This window comes from Oryzias latipes, chromosome 23, assembly GCF_002234675.1.
Source record: "Oryzias latipes chromosome 23, ASM223467v1".
In the NCBI taxonomy this organism is placed as follows: Eukaryota; Metazoa; Chordata; class Actinopteri; order Beloniformes; family Adrianichthyidae; genus Oryzias; species Oryzias latipes.
Window position 1 is genome coordinate 22080540 of NC_019881.2, and position 25624 is coordinate 22106163.

The 25624-nt window shown below is 39.4% G+C and overlaps 1 long non-coding RNA gene across 1 annotated transcript in view; it reads right to left on the reverse strand.

Moving 5' to 3' along the window:
- The window catches only part of LOC110017623, a 169737-nt gene extending 154302 nt beyond the window's left edge, over window positions 1-15435 (reverse strand). Inside the window, exons 1-2 of the long non-coding RNA XR_002872815.1 lie at window positions 15248-15435; window positions 14256-14314 (exon numbers count right to left, since the gene is read on the reverse strand). This is a non-coding gene — a long non-coding RNA (uncharacterized LOC110017623). The remainder of the gene's footprint in view (window positions 1-14255; window positions 14315-15247) is intronic.
- Window positions 15436-25624: the final 10189 nt, after the last annotated feature.

Genomic DNA, 25624 nt, shown 5'->3' on the forward strand with positions numbered 1-25624 from the left:
CTTTGCTTTGCTTTACTTCACGTCAAATCTTGCCTCGCCTGTTTCACCTCTTGAGGAATGTGAAGCCCAAAAGATTCTACAACTTTAACAATGATTGCACTTCATAAAATAAAAGCTTACCAAAAAGTTTGCTAAATCAGATAGTGTCAGACAAAAACTTCTCCACTTAGATTTGCCTCAATGTTTCACAAGAAGTTCTAAAAGGTTTCAGAAGAAAACAAATGTCCTCTTTTATCCAACAACATGATTTCAATGTCTACTTAAAGATGGAAAGATGGACTCAAATAGAATCTTACTTTCCGTTCATTGGCACATATCACAAGATTTCATAAATCATTTTCTCTAAATCCAATATGTCAAGTCTAGCCATGTACCTTTTTTTTTTGCTTGTTTGTTTTTTTTTTTTAAGTCCAAGCTGGGTCTTGTTTTTGTCCCAGGTCCAATACAGACTGAGTGTTTCATCTTGAATAAATGCTTTTTTGCATCAAAAATGTTAAAATTTCATGATTTCGATTTTCACAAACTTTTCAAGGACCTGGAAATTGCATTTTCATTTTCCCAAACTATTCCCCGTTTTTCATGACTGTACGAACCCTGTATAACGGATGTATAAGAGCTTAGATTTAATTTTGTTTATGTTTTTAAGCGATCAGCTAGCATGCCTGCCTAGGTAACCTGAACCCTAAGCCCCTCCTCTTTACACCTGTCTCCACCGTGGCAGAAGGCAGGTAATGGTATGAGCTGTCATTGACAATCAAGTCCCAACCATCGTCAACTCCTCAGTCCCCTGCACTTCTCCAATCTCACCATGAACAGAGCTTTTGTCCAGTTGTGCAACCTCTCAAACTGAAGTCCCAAAGGGGCTGACGGGGGTGCCCATTATGGGTCTTCAGCCAGGAGATGGAAGGGGGAGGAGGGCATCCATTACGGCTCAGGGGTATGTAATGTCCAGATGGCCAGGTGCTACACAGGAACCTGCCCCATCCAGTAACAATCCCAGCTTTCATCCCAGATCCACCTTGGCTCTCCAGACCTCCTGGTCACACTGGGTCGACCAAGCAGAACGAAGAGATGCAGGAGGGGTGGGCCGTGAGCTGTTTTATTGACAAGATTTAAACCTCCCTTTTGTGCTAGTGGAAGTCATTTGTTCCAGCTTCACCATTCTAATTTAATAGAACAAGCAGGAATTTACAACCCTCAGCAGCATGTGTGGAGATGTTTCAGTATGTCAACAAACAAACTAATGCTGTTGAAACTTGTCATAGCATTTTCATTAGTCGATCCGGTTTTAATGTCCCGCTTTGGAATTACCCAACGCAGATTTGGTGGGAAAATATAGATTTAAGTCCGTTTTGGCATCAGTCCCTCTCGTACACATTCAAAAACCTACATACTTCCCACACACAGGCTTCCACATTCTCCCCAAAACACATGGGTTTATTGTGTAACAAAAAAAATAAAATGTTTAAATAACACCCAGGGGACTCACAACTCACTGCCCAATCAATCTAACAGTTCAGACTATAAGGACACAATTTAAATACAACAAATATGTTTTCTTCACAGAGAGCTCAGTGTCAAATTGCCCCCAAGGGACAGGCCGACAAGTGCACGTATAGGATTACTAGAATTGCTCTTTTCATGGTAGTAGTCCAAAGACAGGACTTCAAGTGGATGCACTTATGCAGAGAGTTTGTTCTGAAGCAACTAATTAAATCTGCTATTCTACAATGCAGAAACTTTTAAGACCCACTCTGATAAAAATCTAATTTTTAGTGTTTTTTTTTTACATGTTCTTATAGCATCTTTCTGATGATGGACAAATATTAAGAAAATTACGCTCAAAATTGATTTTCTGAATATTGCTTTATTCACATTGTTGTCATCAAGGGCAGACGAAATAATGCCGTATGGAAAAGATCAAATTCATGACACAGAAAATACACTAGGGAGGGCCACAAGCTTCCTGCTCCGCCCCATCCTGATCCATCCACTACTAGACGACTAGATCCATGTAGGTCTTCATTTTTCTCGTCTGAGCTGGAATCTGGATCTAAACGGTACGGCTGTATGGCTCTGATATTGCTATTTTTGTTGTACCGCTGTTAGGCTGGGGGGGGGGGGGGGGGGGGTTACGCTAGCTGGGAATTGAGTAAAATAGACAGCCTTCAGTAATTGGGGAGGGGTAAGGATGTGGGGTTCCTCTGCACCAATGGTCCCAACCATAACTTATAGGCGAAATTTTTTATGAACTGAGCAATGCAGAAACCATGTCCTAGGAAATGACACAGGTTTTTATATTTTGGCTGAAAATGGCATAATCATAATTAAGAGACCACTGGGAACACTTCCAAAATAGATGACCAGAGTGGAACTTTTACAAAAATCACACAAGACATGAAATATTTGTCCATCAAAGAACAAACATTCAACCTAACAGGAAATACAATCTACAGCATGTCCTTCCAATCCAACAACAAATGTGAAGAAATCTCATCTCCATGTCACATTTTCCACTCAGACTGCAAGCACTGAAAGCATTTATTAGACTACGATTGAGTAATGTTTCAACTGAAAGGCACATTTTTACAGTTTACCTGGAGGGAGGAGGTGACGGGCAGCTGAGCATGACGGGCTGCTGCTTTTATTTTTGCATTTAGCAAAATGCTATCCTCTGTCGTTGCAACCGCATAGCAAAACAAGCTTTTCTTTCCATGTAAACTTCTGGATGTTGACCACCAGATCCCAGTAATCTCACTTTATGTTCTTGTTTGCATAGGCGTGAGGGAAAAAACAGGGGGGGGGGGGGGGGGGGCAAACAAATTAAAATTAATTTTAAAAAGCCTCATCCACATATTCTACTGTTCAAACTGTGACTTGGAAAGGAGTGGGGGGAGGATTCTCAACAGGTTTTGTAGCTAGATTCCAGGGAAGAGGCATTAACGGTGAAAGCTGAGGTGGGATTGCTCTCAAAAAGTTAGCAGGAAACTGAGCACGGAAAATCTATTTATATAGCACCTGTAGATGTGTTACTAGCTCATAAATATCTCACTCCATCTTTTTTTATAAAAATGCCACGAGGTTTTAATGTTCAGGTGAAGTAAAGTTCAGATAGGTTTACTTTCTCTGCCTGACAAAACATCATAACCAAAGTTCAACATATTAAACTCAAGTATGGGAACCTTTTTATGGATAGTTGTGACACTAGCCATGTGACAGGGATGCTACAAGAGAGCCAAAATTATAATGTTGACACTAACTGAAAAAAAAACTAATATAACTTGGTCTAATATTTTTTAAAAGCTTGCAATTTGTGACCTAAAGTTGAAGGCCATGTCAGAAACAAGCTATCTACCAAGTTATCCAATTTACTTGCTATTATTTTAGCTAGCCACAGACATCTCTATGAAGACTCTCATAGGTTGATTCCACCATAGTAGTAGGTTTAGGGGCTGTCATCTGGACTTGGTTTTTAAAGTTAGAACTTTCAACTTTAAAAACCAAGTCCAGATGACAGCCCCAAAACCTACTACTATGACTAGCCACAGACGGTTTGTTCTTAAGCAGGTTAGCTGAGTGGCTAACTCAAGGGCCATCATGACAGCTAACCTGGTAATGTTGTCAATAGACTAAAAATCCCATGGTTTAGTGTTGCCATCTCACTGGTTGGCTCTTTAACACCGCAGCTGTCCTCGTGGACAGGAAATAACACACTGTTTGAATTACTGTAACTCTTGAAACATTTGCACAGCTAACATGTTTTGGGCTCATATGCAAAAGTTCAACAACTCAAAATACATCAACACGGGAGCTATAGCTCTGGTGTTAAAGGAGTTAAAACAATAAAAGACTCATACAACTTTTACACCTGAAAACAAACAAAAAGGAACACAGGAAGTAAATTATATAAGCAAATTCAAAATAGGAATAAATAAAAGGAGTTTATATAAGATTAACATTAACTCAATGTCGGACAAACCACAAATGATTTTAACATTAAAAAAAAGTATGTAAATACAGTCAGTAGCACGCAATTATGATGACTCTTATTTCAAAACTCCCTTGCATTAGGGGAAAATACTAAAGCAAAACCAAAAGTAACCAAAACAAAATCCAATTGACAAACCGATGGAAAGATAATAGTACAGAGAATCATGGGTAAAATCTGTACATACTCCAGGAGAGTTTATTCAGTTGTGCTTGCAACTGATTATGAACTTGACAAACTCATTAGCTACCAAATCAGTGAGCCAGATCACTATTCTGTTTGATAAGTAACCTGCCTCACCGGTTATCCTACCACTTTCAGCCCCTTCAAGACAAACCCCAGCACAATCTTTCAATTTTCTTAATTTGAAAAAATCTGTTTATGTTGCATTATGACATTTCTTTAGGCTCGAAAAAACTTGCTCATTTAAACAAAAGAACGGCAGAGATATGGGGGACAAAAATCTCTGGATATTCCCCTCAAAGTATATTCTGTTTCTCTGCAAGTAATCATGTGTTGAAATACTTTTTACAACTTTTTAAGTAAATAAATATTGGTTTCACTTTTTTTCTTTTTTTCTTTCAAATGTGCAATTGAAATACAAGTAGTCTACATAACAACTGGAAAAAATAAAATCACAAGTAAAAAAAGACTGTACATACTAAAAGTCAATTTTTTTAAGTTTAGCGTGTGGAATTCCACCTTTCAGCACCTAAAAAATTAGACTATTTAAGATTTTAAATAAAGGTTTCACTGATTGTTTCAATAAATTAAATTTAAAATGAATAAAGAACAGGAAGCAATGGGCAAGTTGTCGTAAAACGAAAGTACTTAACAGAAAGAGGTGTGTTTAAAGTTTCTTGGAGTTCCCATCAATGTATTTTTCTTTTGTTTGTAACCTGGAAACAGGGAAGATGATGTCACTCGTCTTTGCAGCTTAACAGTTTAAGTAACTGCACAACACTGTGTGGAATTTGGAGCAAATACATAGCTAAAACTCAATGATACCTTTGGTTTTGCCACCATAGGCTTAACCAGCTGGGAGACATTCCTTAACGCACAAAGCCTTTTTCTAACACAAACAGTCTATACTGTATGTGTGTTTTCATTATTATTTCAGGGGTCACTGTCTATTTTTCTTCTGTTTTCTTTTCCATATTGCATGTTAGTCAGGCCTAATGTTAAGGTGTCGGCTAGTGTCTTTATCATAACGTCGTATCTGTAATTTTTTTTCACTACAGGAACTGTAGGTTTTTGAGGTGTCCAGATCGATGGAGGGTCATAGAGAGGAGGAGTCATATCTTAGTGGGGGCACTGGTGTGTCTTGCAGTTCTTGCAGTTTAAGCATCTGTAAGGCTGATATAAGTTGCATGTATTGCGTACGGGTGATGCTGCTCTACGGTGTCCTTACTGCACACCCTAGTTGACATTAGGATGCAAGTACTGGCCCCTTTGTGACTGTGCCTGATAATGAACAGCACTACTGGGCTCCTTGCGCAGTCCTAAAGGTTTTGGAGGGTGAGAGTGGAAATAATTACAAATGTGTAAGGCACACCTGCGTCTCCCCGACTTACCCTTACATGTTGTGTTCGTATCCACCCATAAGGGCAGTAGTGACTAAGGCTAAGAGTAGTAATGTGTCAGTAAAGGTTTGAAAACATCACTATCCACAACTTAAGATGCCTGCTATTTTCACACCTACTTTGTATAGTTTCCCACACCTCTCATGTTTCTCTGTGGGAAGTGTACACAGGTGAAAATAGAATACACGCGAGCTCTGGTCCAGACCAAAAAAGCCGACTGAAAGGTTGCGTCTGTCTGTTTCCAAACAAACTTCTCTTTAGTTCACTAACAATTTAAATATAAACCAGCCCAAATCCAGCTCAACTTCAAAGGTTATCAGATTTTTTGGTACTAGCTCTGCAGAGCTCTTAAGTAATAAAGAACTGTAAAAGCGAAGCTAAAATCGGACTCGTGGACAAACCAGGGGCAGGAGATACAAATGTAGAGCTGTGACGGTGTGGGATTTTTGATCACCATGGTGATGAAGCAGCAGGAGGAGTCACGGTGTCGCGGTTAACCGCGACACATTTCTCTTGTTTGGCAAAAAAAAGACGCAAGGTTTCAAACTCCTGAAGAGTGCCACACTGAAGTGAAAACATTTTGTCTAACCCAGATAAAAGGTATAAAACCTTCAGAGAATGCCCATCATTTGGCAAACTTGATAGGATTCTTGAAACAAAACCCGTTTTTCATCCCATAGATATTGTAGAGACCAACAGCCTTCCAGACGAAGCTTTGCCCACAAACGTTGCTAAAGCTGACTTTAACAACGCTCCGTTTGAATACATTTATAAAAAGAAAATAATGATCCAAGAGGAGTAGCACTCAGGATCTTCATGGTTGACTGTTGCTTAGTTAAATAGCACCACCCCTGAGATTTTTAGCCAATGGGTGCAGCAATAGTCACACATGTGCTATGTTTACAAAATGTAGTCCACTTGCAAATAGTGCAGTGAGAATAGGAACTCAACCAAACAAAAAGAGCAAACTACCAAAAGAACACCAACAAACCTACCTGGTGTGAACATTTAATCTGATACCAACTAATTATCTGACCATTAGCCAATACTTGGGGGTTATTCAGCTTTTTTTTCATGGCAAGCTAACAATTGGAGGAACATTTTTATACTCTTGGCATTTAAAAAAAAAAGTTCTGATTGGAGGGGAAAAGTGGAAATGTATCAAAAGAAAAAACCCAGTTTCCGAGCTAAACAGAAACCTAATCAATTGATGGAAATGGATGAACGACATAACAATAAGAACATGAAAGAAAGCCAAAAAAAAGAAAGTATAGTTGGTATTTTTGCTTCCTCTCAAGACTCAAGCTACTGTTCTCTTTCCTGCCCCCCTCCCCCCGAGGCTGGATGGTCGTATGCATGTCCGGACGGGCTCAAGTCAAGCCCAGGTAAAACTGGTCAGCCAAGTCCTCCCCTTCATCTTACCCCACCTCCATCTCCCCTTTTGCTCACCTGCCCCGAGGCAAACCTCCCCCTCCATCTGGCACTATGAGTAAGAACAAGGAAAACCGAAGGAGCTTTGAGCAGTATGCTTTGCAGTGATGAAACAGTACCTAAACAAAGACTGCTATTAAGCGAAAGTTTCTACATAAAACAACTTTGTTTCTTTGAGGATTTCCAATAATTTAGTCCTAAAAAGAACCCATGCATGAGAAAGACAATCCAAACTTCTGTTTGTGTCGCTGCTCTTGGTGACAACAGGCCAGCTCTCAAGGTTAAGCTGCAGATGCGCTAAGACTGTGTGATCGGCTTTTTTAAGACATTTGAAGAAACAGCCGAGTGAATTGCAGAGGAAGAAAAGAAAAGGGCCATGATGAAAGAGGAGGAAAAAGCTCATTTCTGCTGACATGGACGGGCTGCTTAAAGGGGACACGCAGCCAGGGCAGCAGAGAGTGACAGAGCCACAATGGCAACACAATGGAGGCTCTCCTTCCCCCCCAATGCCAACCATCTCCCCTCGCTGGTTGTTTTATCCCGCTGTCGCCCCTGCCAGACGAGAATGCAGGCCAGGCCTGTTCAGCGGAGCCACAATAAGACAACACTAATAAAACAGCAGCCGCAGAAAAACAAACAAACACTTTTCAAATTTTACACTGTACTAGTCAAAGCTAATTCTGTTTTCAGTGTTTGGGGCAAAACACTAACTCCCAATAACCCCCCAGCCTCTTTCTTTCTTTTAGCTACTTCATCGTAACCTGTTTATCCACTGCCAACAATGAGGGCTGTGCCGTTGGAGCGAGGCACCTGCCGCTTCCTGGTTCACGGCCGGCGTTCGAGAAGCGAGCTCAGATAAACAAACTGAGTCTCGTTTGGCTCGGTGTTGACAGCGAGGTATTCCCGCCTTCCATCCATCCACTCCTCTTACGCAACTCCAAACTGAACTGCAGCTCTGCCCACATTTCTGCTGCAGTCCTAGTCTTTGCTTTTTTATGCAGACAATTCTTAAGTAAAAAAAAAAAAAAACTTCCCTAAAGCAGAAAAGAGATTACATTTTTTCTATTAAATTTTAAACCACACCCACTGTTATTTAATGTGAATAAGACTCCGATGTAAGAAATTCTATGAACCCAGTTAACAGCAAGTTAACCAAGGTGAATCATCAAAGGCATTTGGGCCTGAGGGGCCCAAGGAGCCTACAAATCAAACTTACTAATGACTTTAAAGAATGTTTTAGTGCTTCTGAGGAGGGCTCATGTTTTCAGCGCTCTGTCTATTCTCGAGGAGAAACCTTAAAGAGACGTAACGAAGGTTTCTTTGTCTGCCTGTTTGGCGCAATTGTCATTAGGGGTCAAGGTCTATTAGCAACATTCTTATCTCTGCCTCACTATTTAAACTGCACTTACATAAATTACAGGCCACAGTTAACAGGCGCTGTCCTTCCTCACTGGAAACCCAGGTTCCTTTAAGTTTAGACAACAGTAGAGATGCTACTCAAAGCTTAAATATGATGATGGTGTATAATTCCCTGTCTTTCTGTACAGGTGCAAAAAGGACTTAAAGAATTACCTTTACTCAGCCTTCAAGCTTATTCATCAAAAGGGTCACAAACTTCGTTTTTTGATAATATTCCTTGTGCTATTCTATGGGGTCCAGATGACCCGATCCTTACATTGACGTGTTAAACCTACCATGACAAAGGTGAAGAGGATTTCATGTAACCCATGGACACAAGTGAAGATCACATATCATTGAAGAAAAAAGGTTTAGCGCACTGTCTTGTGGGGTCTACATGACCCAACTCCCAATGTTAGAGTGCCAAGGACAGCACAAGGGGTAACCCTTGTGCTATCTTAGATGACCCCCCCCCCCCCCCTTACATTGACCTGTTCTCCCTACCATGACAAAGGTGGATAAAGGTGGAAAGATTTCATGTAATCCATGGACACCAGTGAAGATCACAAATCATTGAAGAAAAAAGGTTCAGCGCACTGTCTAGTGGGTCTAGATGACCCACCTCCCAATGTTAAAGTGCCTAGGATAGCACAAGGGATATAAAGATTGTCCTAAAGCTACATCTACATTTGACAGTAATGATGAAACTTTCAGCAACGTGTTGCCTCCTTTTCTAATTCCATTCCATCCCCCATTTCTAACGTCCCACTCTATCCTTCTCTCTTGTCTTTTCTGTCCGATCAAACAAGAAATGTATACAAATAGAATTAATATGCATAAAGTTTGACCTCAAATACAAAAGGGGTTTATACACATATACACCTCGTGTGTCAGAAGATTCATAACCCCCTTAATGTAACAGTAAAGTATGTCCAACACAAGAGGCCTTCAGCTCTGATCTGTTTGCTTGACAGGACAAGACTCATGATGTCATAACTCTGAAGCTATGTACACAGCGACCTCTGACCCGCATTCAAGAATTTTAGTCCATGCACAAGAATTATTATATAAGTAATTGATAAAAGTAATAGAGAGAGCCGGGAGCCGGTTTAGCTCGTGCTGGTTTGCGGTGCCTTCCATCCGTGAAACCCAGGTTCAACTCCGGGCTGCTCCCTGTTCCCTTCTCTACTTCTATGCCGGTCCCAAGCCCGGTTGCTTTGAGAGGGTTGCGTCAGGAAGGGCATCCGGCGTAAAACATTGCCAAGTTTCCCATGCGACTCGTTCGCTGTGGCGACCCCAGATGGGAAAAGCCGAAAGAGAAACAACAACAACAATAGATATATTTATTTACCACTTAATTTAAAAACAAATCAAGTTAAGAACTGAAATGCTTTAATATAAAAAATTCCTGTAACTGAAGAAAGTAAATATTTGAGTTAAAAAGTTGCTTCATGTAAACATTTGGATTAATCTGAACAATCTTGACAAGTCATTTGAAATGAATAAAATAGACGTGAACTTTTTATAACCTTCAATATGAATCACATAACAGAGCAAAAGGTTTATTCAGCATTATATTTGTATCTGAAGTAAAGAAAGATTATAAAGTCTGTTTAACTCTTAAAAAATAAACCAAACTCAAACAAACTAAGAAGAGGATTTGTTGTAAAGATTTCCTTGGGGCATGGGGGTTCTGAAACGTTTGCCTGAAAACGCAACCTAAATTGTTTAAATATTTATTAAGGTAACACTTTATATGTATTTTGTTTCATGTGTTAAAATATTGAATTTCTTTTGTGTGCATTTTCTAAAAATAAAAATAAAAAAACAAGACTCTCAGATTAAAAGTGTACTTAACGGAAACGTCATCTTAATTGAACATTTTACTTAGTTGGGGAAAAAAAAGACCCAAAAGGTTAGAAGATAATCTCCTGAATGTTTTTTAATTGCTTTAATTTGACTCTGCAGGTCAGTAAACGCCATGCATCTGGAAGCAGTCACAGGGCAAATATTAGCTGCTAAACATTAAGCTCTAAAGTTCTACGGGTTTGTGATCACACACGTTCCTGGTCAAGTCAAGCCTGCACAACGTCAGGAGCAAGGTTTACCAACACCAGCCGTCCCTGTTGGATGCCTCGGGCACAAACACTGGGTCGACTGGACAACGCTAACCATGACAGGGGGACAAGCTTCAATGATGAGGGGAAAACCCGATTTCTAAGGAGCAGCAATTGAGTGGCCAGTGGAAACTGTACACAAAAAGGATGAATTCTGTAATGTTGTTACTTAGCTAAAAAAACATTTCCTGCAACTAACTACTGTATGGATTTTTATTATTTGCACTTTTTTTTTAACTTATTTTCCCAAAAAACAATCAAAAAGTGACCCCCTGATCAGGTAGAAAAATCTAAATATAACTTGGTTTGAAAATTTCAGAATCGCAGACTCCACCAATTGCTTTAACTCCTCGCGGTAATACCAAATTTTAAAATTTCAATGAAGTCTCCATATTTTATTCCTTCTACCTGTTTTAACAAAAATGTAAACAAATGTGGAGCATACTAAAAGGAAAGGGTGGCGGGGTTGCACCCACAACTCAGGAGGCAAATCTAATGAACTACTCCCGCCCTGCACAAACAAAAAACGAAACTAGTTTTTTTATTTTTCCTAAAAAAATAGTAATTAAAAAAAGACCACTGGGACACTTTGAAATAAATCAAAAGATGATTGGAGTGGATTTTTAATCAAAAACATACAACATACAAACAATTTGGTAAACTCTGAGAAAGCTTCTATGACGTCCTATTGTCCAATTCTAGTGATGAGTTTTTTTTCCATTCCATTACATGAATCACACATTACATACACAGACTTCAGAATGTTTACAGCCAAACATGGACGCATTTCATTTCTTTAAATCATGCTGACCGAATCCTTTCAATCTACCTTGATGCTCAGGAAATGGCGCCACACTCAAGTTTATGATCCCATTTGGTCATTTATCATCACTTTACTTGATAAGCCTTTTGTAGGGTAATCTCCAAAATACATCTAAACTAGTAAATTAGTTTGTTCCTGTTTGCTTTAATCGGTCTTTTATTCAGATGAGCAAAGTTTTTCTGACAGCACTTTTCTTACATGATAAAGCAATACAATTTGGATTAAACCACTGGTCTGCAGGCGAACTAATAGTTACCTGGTTATCGTTTAACTTTTCTGCTTCTTCATAAGAACATGAATGTTTTTATGTTTGTTTTAAAGTAGCTCATTCAAAGCTCCTACCAAAAAAACAGGAAAAAACAATCTTTTTTTAACACTCCTTGTTTAAAATTTTTAAAAAGAAACATGTAAAACACGCGTCTGTGTTGGCCAGAGCTTCTCCGAAGTGTTTCCCCTCCTTCAAACGTTCCATCTGTAATCAACAACGCTTAAACCGCTTTGTGAAATCCATCGTCCACAGACAATGAGCGAGCAGAGAGATATCGACCTCACAATCAGAACAGAGTCAACCACATGAATTAAACCTTGGAGATATGAGGCAGATAGCTGGGGGGGGGGTTAGCAGTTTAAAAATAGTGTGCGCAATGTGTATTGTCATTTTCCTCATTATTTCTCCAACTTCCAGGATTGGTGTGGATAAACAACCCAGATTGTGGGCTTGCCAGCGATTGGTTCCTGCAAGCTTATTTAGCTAAAAGGTTTGTCTGATTGGCCCGCATGAGACAATGGCTTGTGCAAACAGCCACAGGGCTCTGGACAGTCGACCAACATAGCAGTCCCTTTGTTAGGAAGGAGCTGCTCTTCACTCTATGCAGTCAGTGCATGCATGAACACACACTCACTGGTTGCACTTACAGACGGAGTTAAAGTGGGTTTTACGGCGTACAGCTGGAAATGAGGGAGTATCTCAGCCAGTAAGCTGTCCTAGGAAGCTAAAAGTTAAATTAGGTTTAAGATATATATTGTAAGCCAACATGCTTCATTGGTTCATTGGATACTCTAAATTGCCCCTTAGGTGTGAATGTGAGAGTGCATGGGTGTGTGATTTGTGGCCCTGCAGACTGGCGACCTATCCAGGATGTTCCCTGCCTTTGCCAACGAGGAGCCCAGTGACCCCAAAAGGGATGACACTGGTTTAGAAGAGGAATGAATGAATAGCAAACAATGCAATAAACTACAAATTTATCAAATTTGACATACAGCATCCGATCAAAGTTTCTTCATCTGGTGCCAATCTTTACATAACGTAGATTTTGGGTTGCAGAAGATTTTTTTTTTTTTTGTTAAAATCAGCCTGGAGTCTTTGTGAAGTAGCAGAAAACTCTGCATCACAAAGCTGGATGTTTAATACATGATGAATCCTTGTTTATTATGTTTAAAAAAAAAGTTTGGTTTAAACTCACTAATGAAACTGGCACATTGGTTCCAGAGACTACAGTTCCATTTGGTTAAAGTTTTGATATAAATGTCTGGAATAAAAATTCTAATTTGTGTGAAACGACAAGTATTGTTGCCGTCCAATACATTTTACTTATTTCCATTTGTCTTTGACATTAAAACGGACAGTGATTCATGCCCTAACAATAAAATATAAAGCGTACTCATAATATAGATAAGAAATATATAAAGGGCTTCAATGGACTTTTTGCCTTTACTGCTTTACATTTACCTAAAAATGCTTTTTAAATAAATAAAGGAGTTACAGACCATGTATGCTAAAAGTTGCTGCTGAGCAACACTATAATTCAAAATTATGTTTTTAAAGAATAAAATACATTTATGTTAAAAATACAAAACATTTTAAGCTTGTTAGTAATCACAATGTTAAAATTTATGTTGAATTTGCTAAAACACCGCTGTAATACCTGGAAACTAAACAATATTGAGTAACATTAAAACAAAGAAAAAGAAAAACAAAACAAGCGGAACAAAAACTGAATCATATGTGAAAAACGAAGCTGAAACTTCAATAAAATTATGTTTGCTAAATTTACAACACAACAGAACAAAACAAAGAGCAAACAAACTCTGCAAAAGCTCACATAATTAAATCATGAAGGTTTTTTTTGAGTTTTTCACATGTTCTTGTAGCATTTTTCTCATAATGGACGATGTTTCGTCCTTGCTTTGTGAGGAGCTGTAAGCTAGCGGGACAGAGTGTGAACAAAGGGATCATTGGACAAAAACGGAGGCTTAATTCCCATCGCATCTCAGAGGAAAGTTCCTGATGAACTCCCGTCGCTCTGTAGAAAGCATGTTCTAGAAAACAACGGCTTTTTTGATTTAGGCTGAAAACTACATTATCATTTAAAAAAAAAAAAAAAAAGGCTGGGCCTGCTTTTACAATAGATAAAAAGATGATTGGAAGTAGGACTTTAATGTTCTATGCAAAGGCTGGACAGGTTAAGTAAAATTTTGCACATGTTAGGATCATCTGTTAAACTGTGGAGAAGCAAACAAGTCTTAAAGCTTTATACTACATCTTTTTAAAATTTAGATTTTAAAACTGATATTTCTGAAGAACTCAAGCAGCTCCAGTTTGGTGACCCAGAACAGACCAAACCAAGAAAACCATTCTTAACATGCTGCACGCTCTAACAAATTTTGAGATAACCATCATTAATCAAACCTTTTATTTTTCATTTTTAAACTTTAATGTAATGTGATGTACACACGTTACACATATGTAACATCATATACCTCAAAGTCTTGAGCAGACCACGTTTCTCTGTCCTGGAGCGACTCCAGGACAGAAATCAAACCTGTTCAAGATTAGTAATTTTTTTCTTACTTTATCGGTTTTCTTTCCATTAATTATGTTTAAGCCCAGGTCTTTCGTACAGCAGAAGACTTACCTTTAAGTTTGTACTTCTCACCGTCCTCTTCTCCCCAGCTGCTCTTCCCCTTCTGGCCTCTGATATGAAGGCAGCAGAATTATGATCATATTGATTCACATTCTTATCATTAAACTTTTGGGATTTTTGTCTACATTTTAGTTAAAAAAGTAAAAGAAAAAAAAACTGTTTCTTTATCTCTAATTATCCAAAAATAAAGTTATAAGAACTGGTGACAACACTTGTTTTTTTTTCACTTTAGGGTCAATAAATATTTTACAAAATTAAGTCTTGAGGAAAAAAGAAACACATACGGACACAGAAATCTGTTGGTTTTATTAAGTCCTCATTTAAAAAAAAAAAACTAAAGTTTCTAGATTAAGCTAAATGTGATCCGTTTCAAGTAAAATATAAGTCTAAACTTTAAAAACTGTTTAAAAACATATAAAGAACCGAAAACTGGAAATATGCGTACATTTAAAAGAAGTAAAAAATATATAAAATGGAGTAAGTATTTGTGAAACCAAGATGGAACAAACAAATACAGAATACACTAAAAGCCAAATCAATTTATTAAACAAATGCAGTAAAGAAAAAGCCATTCAAATAGCATTTATTTATATATTTTTATACAAAACAAAATTGATAGTAATTGGAATTTATTTATCTGTTTGTTTAGCTTTTAGGAATATATTATTGGGAAAATATATAGTTATCATACTTATGATGCATTTTAATTCAGTTGCTTTTGTCTTTTACTAATACTATACTTGGCTTGTGTGAAACTTTAGAAATAGCTAGAATAGCCACAACAAATAAAAATAAAAACTTTCCATTAACTTAAGCACAATAATTAGGTTAAAAAAAGTCATTTAACAACCCAACATTTCTAAAACCTATAATGTTCGTATATCTTCTCACAAAAACGCATATTTGTAGTTAGTACTACTAAAAGCAAAACTTAAGTAACAAGTAGCAGCTGCAGAATGTTAGCATAACAAACGTTAGCTTACCTAGCATAGCCATTCGATTTTCTCTTTGATGCTTCTTGGAATCATCCAAAAACCTTCAGTGTCGCTATAGAATTGAAAGAAGTTCGTTCTAATTATATTTTACTGTAAAACTATCAGTCTACATAAAAACACATCTGTGTTTGTTTAAGTTTTGCTGCGCATTCTCTTCGCTCCGCCATACTGACATTTAAAAGGCGCCCCTTTTTTTCAAAGAACTTTATTGACAAACGTTTTTTTTTCTCCATGACGTCATGAAGTCAGAAACCGGAAATGAAAATCAAAAGTGCTAGGAAAATTTGATTTACATGTACAGTTTTTTGTTCTTTGTTTTTTTTTTACTTTATGTCATGAAATAAAATAAAATAAAATAATAAAAATTTTAAAAATCTTAACTCCAAAGAGAAAAATGTTCTAATGTATCGCCTGTACTTTTTGTAGTGAAAGTGTCGCTTGATGAGTGTTTGCTAAAGTAACTGGCTGTTCAATTATTGATGGAAAGAACCAAATGCAACAGTTTTAATTAATTATATGCAATTTTTATGCAGCCTTATTAATATATAATTCACTTTTTTGTTAATCGGACAAAAATAAGCATTTCTGAAAAGGGGGCCTTTATCAATATAGGAAAGTGAAAGGGTTAGCAGAACAAGTTGTTGTTCCTTTTTTAATTTCAAAGTCCCACTCAGATGAAAACTGTGTTTTTGATGTTTTTAACGTGTTCTTGTGGCATTTTAAGGTTTTACAAATAAAATTAAGCTCAAAACTTCATTTCTGAGTATTTCTTTATTTAAATTGGTTTGAACCCAGATCAAAAGACAAAAATGCCTTAAGAAAAATATTGTATTTGTGGCTCCAAAAATACCCTGGTCAGCCCACAAGCTCCCTGTTCTGTTCCCTTCTGATGCATCTACCCTGTCTAGGACTAGATCCATGTGCGTCTTGGTTTTCCTCATTTAGAATCTGGATGAAAACTGTAGATTCCAATATTGATGATCCTTTTCTTATTATTTATTTTTTATTTTTGTCACTTTCTTTTATTGTATTTTTAACACACAGTTGAAACAGACACACATATTTGACAAATTGCAAAAGGACATTAAAAATGTAAAACAAATCTGCAACATAAAACAGAGCAAAAATAACACAGCAGTTTGCCTTGGCTGTACAAGTAAGTCTTTGGAACAGTCTTCATGGAAGAGTCCTTATGATGTGTATAATCTATTTCTCCCACTGTTCTTGGAAACGTTCTCCCTGAGTTCCTGTCACATGATCCAGCAGTTCAGTCACATTTCTTTCCTTCACAATTTTTTCCCATTCCTGCTGAGTCGGTGTTATGGGAATGATCTACGTTAGTGTCTGCACGTTTTCTCCAACGTGGCTGAGGCACCGGCGTCTGCTCATTTGTGATTTGGGGTGTCATAAAACGTCTGATTGCAGTTTCCCAATGATGCAGTCTCCAAAACTGCTCATTATTTTTTGTTGCACCGGTGATGTCATAGCTGTCATAAGCTAGAGAGAACACGGATGAATAGTTGGGTCACGGGAAGTGGGGGTGGAGTTAGTCTTTGCCAACAGTCCCACCTACAACTCAAAGGTGAATTTCTGATGAAATCCTACCACTCTGCAGAAACTATGTCCTAGGAAGCAACACAGGTTTTTTTTTTTTGGCTAAAAAAGGCATAATAATAATCAAAAGACAACTGGGAACGCTTTTAAAAAGAGATCAAAAGATGATCGGACTGAGTCTTTAGACAAACTTTTCATGCAAAGACCGCATTTATACCTAAAACTTCACCTTTTTGAAGATATGACTCACAGAGATTTGTCAAAAATATCAACTTTTAGCTTATTTAGATAAAGGTAATTAGCTTAGCCCTGATATAAACCAAATGCAATGCAATGCAGCCTCCTGAAACAGGCCTTTGCAAGCGCTGCCAAGATCATGTCATCAAACATAGTTTAACTAGTGCGTGTTCCCTGGCAGAGGAGCCAGATGAACAGCACACAAACACCTGTCTGCTCCACTTCTCTGTGGATTTGTGATGCCGCTGAGATGTGCCAGGCAGCTATCAGTCGACTGCCGCCCAGCTCAGGTGATTTGGCTGCGTGTTCCGCTCCGTGTGAAGAGCTGCCGAAGCTTTAGAACGGGGTCGGGTAAATCCCAGTGACAGTTTGTGGATGCAAGCCCATGCAAATGTGCAGCAGAGGTTTTGACAGGAGATGTTCAGTTTTGCCTGGGGGCTGGGAGAGATGGCTGTCCGTTATCCTGGGCCAAGATGGGACGGCCCTGTAAAATGTACCCACAGAGCCCTGAAGTGGAGATCAGTGAACCTAGACAGAACCTGAAGGTGCTGAGAGAAGGAAAGTGAAGTAAAGAGATGTTATACATTTAAAAACAGAATGGAGCAATTTGTCATATTTCAGATCAACCATTCCAAATGCCTTTCCATTATTCTCTGGGGGCACAGATTGCTTTATCTCCCATTTTTTGGCATTAGGATAACGTACACAGCTAGTTTGTATCTTTATTATTTATCTTTTTATGCTAATTGAAACTAACTACAGAAACAAATGTGAGATAGTGTTGGACTTTGACTTAGGTTAATCAGATCATAATAAAATTTAAATGTAACAAATACAGAAGATGCAAAAAAGTGCAGGGATCACTTGACTCAGATCAGGTCGGAGTTCATGATTCAACCGTGAGGAAGAGACTTGTAGACAAACAAGGATCCATGGAAGAGCGTTACGAACCGGGGTTGAGAAAGTACAAAGGCGCAGAGACGAAGAGGAGGCAGAAGGTTCCATATGGTGTCAATACAGCACCTAAAGAATTGCGCAGCAAAACAGTAAAACCGCGCATCACAAATCTGAGAATCAAAATTCATAAATTGAAAACCAAAACCCATAATTTGCAACCAAAAGCTATAACCAAAGCACAATCCTATTTCTCAGTTCCCGATTTGTTTTCTCGCCATTCTGAAATCCTGTTTTTGAGTTGCAGTTTTATTTCGAAATTGTCTTTTTTGAGTTGCGCTTTTGATTCTGAAACCTGTCGACACATAAAAACATCGACATGTCCGTCAAGGGGAGGGGAGGCGGGACATCCCCACATCCAGAAGCTCATAGGCTACCGAACAACACAGAGTCTTACGTCAACAGACCAGTTTAGAATGTGCCGGTAAGTTTTTCATGTTTTCAAATCTTTTACTATATTAAAATATCAATCGTGTACTTTATGTAACCAGAGGACGCCAGCACAGTCAGATGAGGAGCTCCACCAGTAGCTGTTGTGAAAAAAGATGTTAGAAAGTAAGACGTTGCATGACAAACTATCACCATTGTTCTCCCGTGTTAGCATGCTAGCTAACTAAATAGCGGCATTTCCAGCTCTTTTCTTGACTTTCATGGATTAAACAAAGTCACTTTTTTACCACAGTATGTGTCAGGATGGGTTAGTAAAGTAACAAAACTACAAATCAAAAACCAGTGCTTAAGCAGACAAACCAAAACTTGAAACACTCATAACACTCGAAACAGGGGAAGACCATATTAACAAACTATACAACAGCACAGGAGGAAGGGAAAGACAAGACTTAAATACACACAGACAAGACGAGACACAGGTGAACACAATCAGGGCAGATGGGGAAAAGGTCAAACTTGAAACCAACACAAAACAGGAAATCCTACAAAATAAAACAGGAAGTTACCTCAAAGCATCACAGAACAAAAAACAACTAGAACACAAAAGCAAAGAAACCAAGACCGTGACAGAAGTGTTCACGAGAAACAAGCTGGTGAGCAACAACACAAAGAAACATCTGGATCCTCTCCAAAACATCTGGACAAATGTTCCATGTATTGGTGGGATACAAAAGGAACTCTACATAGGTGTGGGTCCTGTTCCATCTGAACTTGAAGTCTCACTTTAATCATCTTTTGATCTATATTCAAAGCGTTCCCATTGGCCTTTTAATCATGGTGATGCTGTTTTAAGCCAAAACGTAAAAAACCTGTCGTTTTTAGAACTTAGTTTCTGCAGAGCGGCTGGAGTTCATCAACAATCCCCCTTCCCGTCACCCATCTATTTACACGCTCTCCCACTAGCTTACAGCCCCTCACACCCTCAACCTTAACTCTAGCGGTGCAACAAAAATGGCGAGCAAATTCTGAGCCATCCAGCTGTACAGTTTAGAGCCAGATTCCAGCTCAGACAAGGAAAACAAAAACGTTCATGGATCTGTTTGTCTGCAAGTGGACGCATCAGAATGGAGCAGAGCAGGAAGCTTGTGGCCCGCCCAGCGTATTTTCCATGTCACTATCACAATCTTTTTCATTTTTCATCTGCATCTTATTCACAACGACTTGAATAAAGAAATACACAGAAATGCAGTTTAGAGATTGATTCTTTTTAACATATGTCCTCCGTCATCAGAAAGATGCCACAAGAACATTTTAAAAACACGTTTTTAGGAGCTGGTCTTAAACCAACACATAATTTTGGGAAAATAAATGTTTTAGCTGCTTTGATAGAACTTCTGTGCTCTTGAAAACTCACCATTAGTACATGAGAACTCAGGTTCTGTAAGACAATGATCATAATGGTTCTAAAAGTTTAACTCGTAATGGATCAATTTGTCTTTTTAAAGTTAAAATCTGGTTGACATTGTGTTTCATGGTTTGACTAACAACCCATTTCTCCTCATTAATCAGTTTAAAATCTCCGTTCGGATCAAGTTACTGTTGTTTTCCATGAACACTTCCTGTTGGTCTGAAAGGTTGTGACAAATGTGTAAAAAAACACAATAAAAGCGTGTGTTTGCAGCACTTAGAGGTCCATAGCAAACATCCACTTCTGTTCATGTTTTGGGCCAACAAAGAAGCTCAGAGATGTTTCTACATTTCGATCATTTCTTTCAGAATTCTAAGCAGCCGTTCTGATATTGCGAACACACAAACATGTTGCTAAATTCATTTTTTTAAAACAGACGTTTCTGCATTTTTATGCAGAGAATTTCAGGTAAATTACAAGGGTTTAAAAAAAATTAAATGATGTAAAAATGTGTGTAATATCACGCTGAATGACTTTTAAAGAAAGCTCCTGCTATCATCAAGAAGGCATTTTGTGCCTCTGGGCTCATTTTGTATTATTGCAGCTGCCTTAACATTGCACAACTGTAACAAGTCATTTTCAGTCATTTTTAGAGTAACGTGACTGACGCCTAGCCTGAGCTGACTTTGGTGCATTGTCATGCACACTCTGCACACACTATCGCCCCCTACAGCAGTGGAGTCAAACTGAACCGAACTGTTGTTGTTTTTAAAAGAGCTTTGGCGCAGTTGTAACCTAATGACACAAAAACTCAAACAGCCTTGGGCACTGCAGCCATTCCATTGTATTAAAAACCTGAACAAGGGGGTTGTATGCAAATGGCTTTTTACTTCTGCTTACCTCCAACTGTTTTCACGTCGATGCTCTCAAGCTGTTGACCAATTTCACCCTGCAACTTTCCCTGAAGTGAGCATTCCCCAGTCCACCTCGTTTAACCCAAATCCTTCTTGCCACACCTCAACCTTTCCCTTAAACGCTTCACCTCTGACATTTTCCACTGTCTCCAGCCATCACTCTCTCATTCCTTTGGCCGTCATGACTGGGCTTCTTTACATGCCCACGCCTCTTTTCAAAGCGAATCACTTGAATTTAGACTGTGAGGTAGGCTCGGCAGTGGCTCTGACTCCACCAGATCCAAGCCTGTTGATGTGTACATAACAGGGAATCGTTGCCTCTGTAGTGTGTGTATGTTTGTGTGTGTGTGTGGGAGGGCAGGGTTTAGGCACGTTGTCTGCGAGGCCGTCCAAGAAGCTTCAGGGCACCCCAGTAAAAGAGATAATTATCTTTTATCTGCTGTGTTGTGACGGGAGATTATGGTTCAAATTTACGATTGTTAAGGAGACAATGCAGCACGAGTCAGCTCTTCTCAAAGTGGCAAGGGGGTCTTGAACATGTGAGAGAACTCCCACATTGTCTGAGAAGCCCTTTCCTCATGTTTCAGGGGCTTTAGGTCTTAATAACAAAGGGAAACAGATCAGGCAAAGGGTGCTTTACATCGATACACAAATCCCACAATGATTTTTTTGGGTGTATTTCTTCTGGTTTTATAACTCAAAAATCCTCATTACGACCTGAAATATGATTATGAAAACACAGAAACCTGAAAATGCAGAGACTTTAAAGGCAGGTGGGCTATTTTGAATTAAAGCATAAAGTTAGCCAAGCTCTCGATTAGTTTTGCCTCGGTAAATAAAAGTGGCCTCGGTCACTGTTATTACTGTCTGTTTTTTCAAATTTGCTTTTATTCCTTTAGCATTTTGTTGCAACCAAAAGAGACTCGATGAATCCAAAAACGCAGCGATTAGCCTGCCAATTTTGTGTCTTAAATTAAAAATGGAAAACTTAACTTTTAAATCATTGCTAAGAATAAAAAGGTTGCAGGCTAAAATTGGGCAAACCCGTACGGGACATGAAATTCAAAGGTCGTAAAATTTGAGCATTGATGTTCATGCGCACTTCTTGGGGCATGCCGCACGCAAAAGGTCGCAGTGAATCCGCACAACACACAGGCGAATTTTTCCTTTATTCAACCCCCCCCAAAATCCTGCAGACTCCACAGGGGGCCTGTCAGTGCCGTTAACTCGATAAGAGCGCACTCCTTGACGATGCAAGAAACTGGACAATCGGAGTGTAGTTTGTGTGGACATCCTATATCACATGCACACCCTGTGTGTGCAGCATTTAAGTGTGGTCAGCCAGGAGCCAGTACCCACAACAAACTAAAGGCTAGAGTGTGCTATAAGGACAACATACGACAAGATTACCCATCATAAGTTCGACAAACTTCAATTACCCTGACAAATACTTCCCGATACACTTACCACACACTTGACAATGGTACGTTCCATTTTCACGACGTCCCTTGAGGTGGTTGTACAAGCCTTGAAAAACATCTGTGCTCCTCTTAAGATGCACCCACTCCTCTTCACGACCTTCCATGGACCTGGACAACCCCAAAATTAGACGCAGCAGCCCACAGGCTAAAGCCTCCGTCATATGCGCCCGTATGGGTGCATATGACGAAGGTGGAATCTGGTTAAGAAAACATTGGTTAGTCTCCCAAAAAGAATTGAATTCTTGTTGTCCAACCACAGTTTGATTGATTTATCTGATTGACAACAAAAATTTTGTCATTTTCCTGAGCAGGTATCGTTCCATTCAAACATTCTAGAGGATATTTTGTGATGTCATCTCACAGAATTGTGGGCTGCACACAATGGCACAATTCATTCATGCATGTGGGGGTTCAGCTAGTGTTGATCATTTCCCATTAACCCTTGTGCTATCTTAGATGACCCCCCCCCTTACATTGACGTGTTCTCCCTACCATGACAAAGGTGGATGGAGGTGGAAAGATTTCATTTAATCCATGGACACCAGTGAAGATCACAAATCATTGAAGAAAAAAGGTTCAGAGCACTGTCTAGTGGGTCTAGATGACCCAACTCCCAATGGTAAAGTGCCTAGGACAGCACAAGGGTTAATCTAATAAAACTAAACTTACTGTCAGAACTTTGGTGTCACCAACTATCAACCCAGAACGTTGATATCTGCCCCAGCTTTGGTGTTTAGCTACTAAAGGCCTCTTAGATTTGATGAGTGGATGGTTGTTGGAGTTGTCCATGTCCTTGTGACAAGAGCGATCACAGCAACCAAACGAATGGTCAACGGTAAATGGCGTATATTTTTGTACTGCTTTTCTGCCTTCCTTGAAGGCCCAAAGTGTTTTCCAGTCCCAGTCCCAACACACATCCACACACTGACGCCAACCCATAACCACCAGAGGCAATATAGGGTTTAGTGTCTTGCCCAAGGACACTTCAACACATAGCGGGAACCAAACCTGCAATCTTTCAATCAATCGAACTGTACTTGGTTTGCCATGAGAAGTCCTGGAACAGATCCTTTACTGGTGTGACTCTGGACCTTCCAGAGTCACCAGTCAAAGAGCGACATGATGTAAAGACTCATCTTCATGCTACGTTCACAACGGGCTCGGAAATATGTGTTTGAGCCTTTGACCAATGAAATGTATATCAGTCATTATTCCGTTTTATTCCGTTTTATCCCTTCCTGGAGCCTATCACCAGCCGCTTGTGGTCGCCAGTCTATCATACACCCATGCACTATCCCATTCACACAATTTAGAGTCACCAATTAACCAATGAAGCATGTTTTTGGACGGTGGGAGGAAGCCGGAGTCAGAGAAAATCCACGTATGCACGGGGAGAGCATGCTAACTCCATACAGAAAGGTCCCCCATTGGTATTCTGGTCCCTCAGCCGGGACTTGAACCGGGGTCCTTTTTGCTGTGAAGAGCGCTAACCACTGTTCCACAGTGCAGCCATGAAATGTCTATGTAAATTCAAAATTCTAACGTTTAAGCATCGCTAAGACTCAGGCTACACTTACAAAACCAGTTGAACTTTGACCAATCAGGGACTCAGAGATTGTAGTGACGTATGGATGCCGTCCTTTTGGAGACACGGAAGTGCAACCGTTAGAAAATTGATATTCACACCAGACCTCAGTGTGTTCACAGTATGATCACAGCTAATAAACAGCTAATCTCATAAACTCATTTTCTTGGATGCCAGGAAGATCAGGAATAACACAATCCTTGGAACTCTTGGAATCACATCTGCTCAACAAAAACAGAAAGTGGGAAAAGGTGGACGTTTTTATTAAAGATGCAATGATTCACTTTCCCCGCAATTTGGTTCCAACTTTGATTTTTGGGTTTTGTTTTGGTTTAATATATGGTTGGCGTGTTACAAAATAACAACAAAAATTTCAGAATTCCGAAAAAACTCTTTTTTTGCAAATAAGCCAAAAGCAATGAAGAAAAACCCTTCAGTTGGCTCATACCAAGCACATTCCAATGTGATAAAATAACACTGAATATGTTAGATTTAGCACCACACACTTATTTGACACTTTTAATGTATACATATGTATGCGTATAACCTGTGCAGTAGGGATGCAACAATTCACTTTCCCCAGCAACAGTGTAACATTGGTTTTAAAGCAAGAATTATGGCGTCCCTAGTATTTATGAGCCATGGACATGAAAAAATATGATGGTTGGCTTTATGGAGCCACCATCAATCCAAATGGTCAAGAGGAGGTGATGGGGGGGGGGGGGTATATATGCTGTGGTAAAACCTGAGGACATTCAGAACTTCTTAAAACTTTGATTCAAGCTGCTCTGGTGTGGAAAACTCTTAGGCTTTGGTGGAATTTTGAGTACTTTGGGGGTTTGTTCTGAGTTTTACGTCATCTATGCATCAAGTTCTCACTCCTGCTTTTTGTCTGTAGTGTGTTTTCCAGTGAAAAATACTTGAAATTGAGTTTCTCCTGTTTGAGTCAGAAGAAAATGTGAAAAAAATTAATATTGGACAATTTTTTTCTACAAGGACTTTAGTGCTTTTTTGATTTAGGGAGCTTGCCTTTCATTTAAATCAGAATCAAACGGAGTTCATGTTTTTGGAGAGCTTCGGGTGAATCTGACGCGTCTCCGCCGCCGTCCTCTGTAAACGTCGTCAGAGCTGCTTCTGCAGACTCGTGTGGCCGTCTTTTCAGCTGTGCTGTTTTTGAATTTTGGGACAGGAGAAGCATCATTAGGCCACAAAACATAACCAGCTTCCCCACACATGACCACACTGACACAGATCGGTCCCTCGTCAAACCAGTATTACTAATTCGAGCCTCTGAATTTCGCACATGAAAAGAGAGCGGAGCGTACCTAAAGCGAGATGAAAAGTTTGACTGAAACCATAAGTATTGCAGAGAAGACTGTGGTGGAGCGTCTGACACATCCTGTTCGAATAAACTCCTGCTTCCTGTGGTGGGATGTTCATCGTTTTCAGCTCTGAGAGGACTTTTTTTCGCATGTCGTCTCCTTCATGACCCCGAGCTTGACCCAATAGCGACCAATGAGGATGGACCGCTGCAACGCAAATCCGTCATCATCCTCACCTGAAAGGCAAGAGGCAGAAGAGACACAGCTCCATCCTCACCTGAGACGGCCAAACATCTGAGAGAAGAAGGTCAGCCAGAGGCCAGGGGGGTCCCAGCACGGGGTCTAAGCTGCCCCCTCAATCCCTTCATATGCACACGGCTCCCGTTTTCATCCTGCCGCCCCGCTGACCTCCCTCTTAAAACACAGGAGCCAATCTCCCGATTGGTCACAGCGGCTCAAAAACAAATGATGTCAAATAGTTGACATCTGTTTGGCCTCCTCTGCAGCCCAGAACCAGACA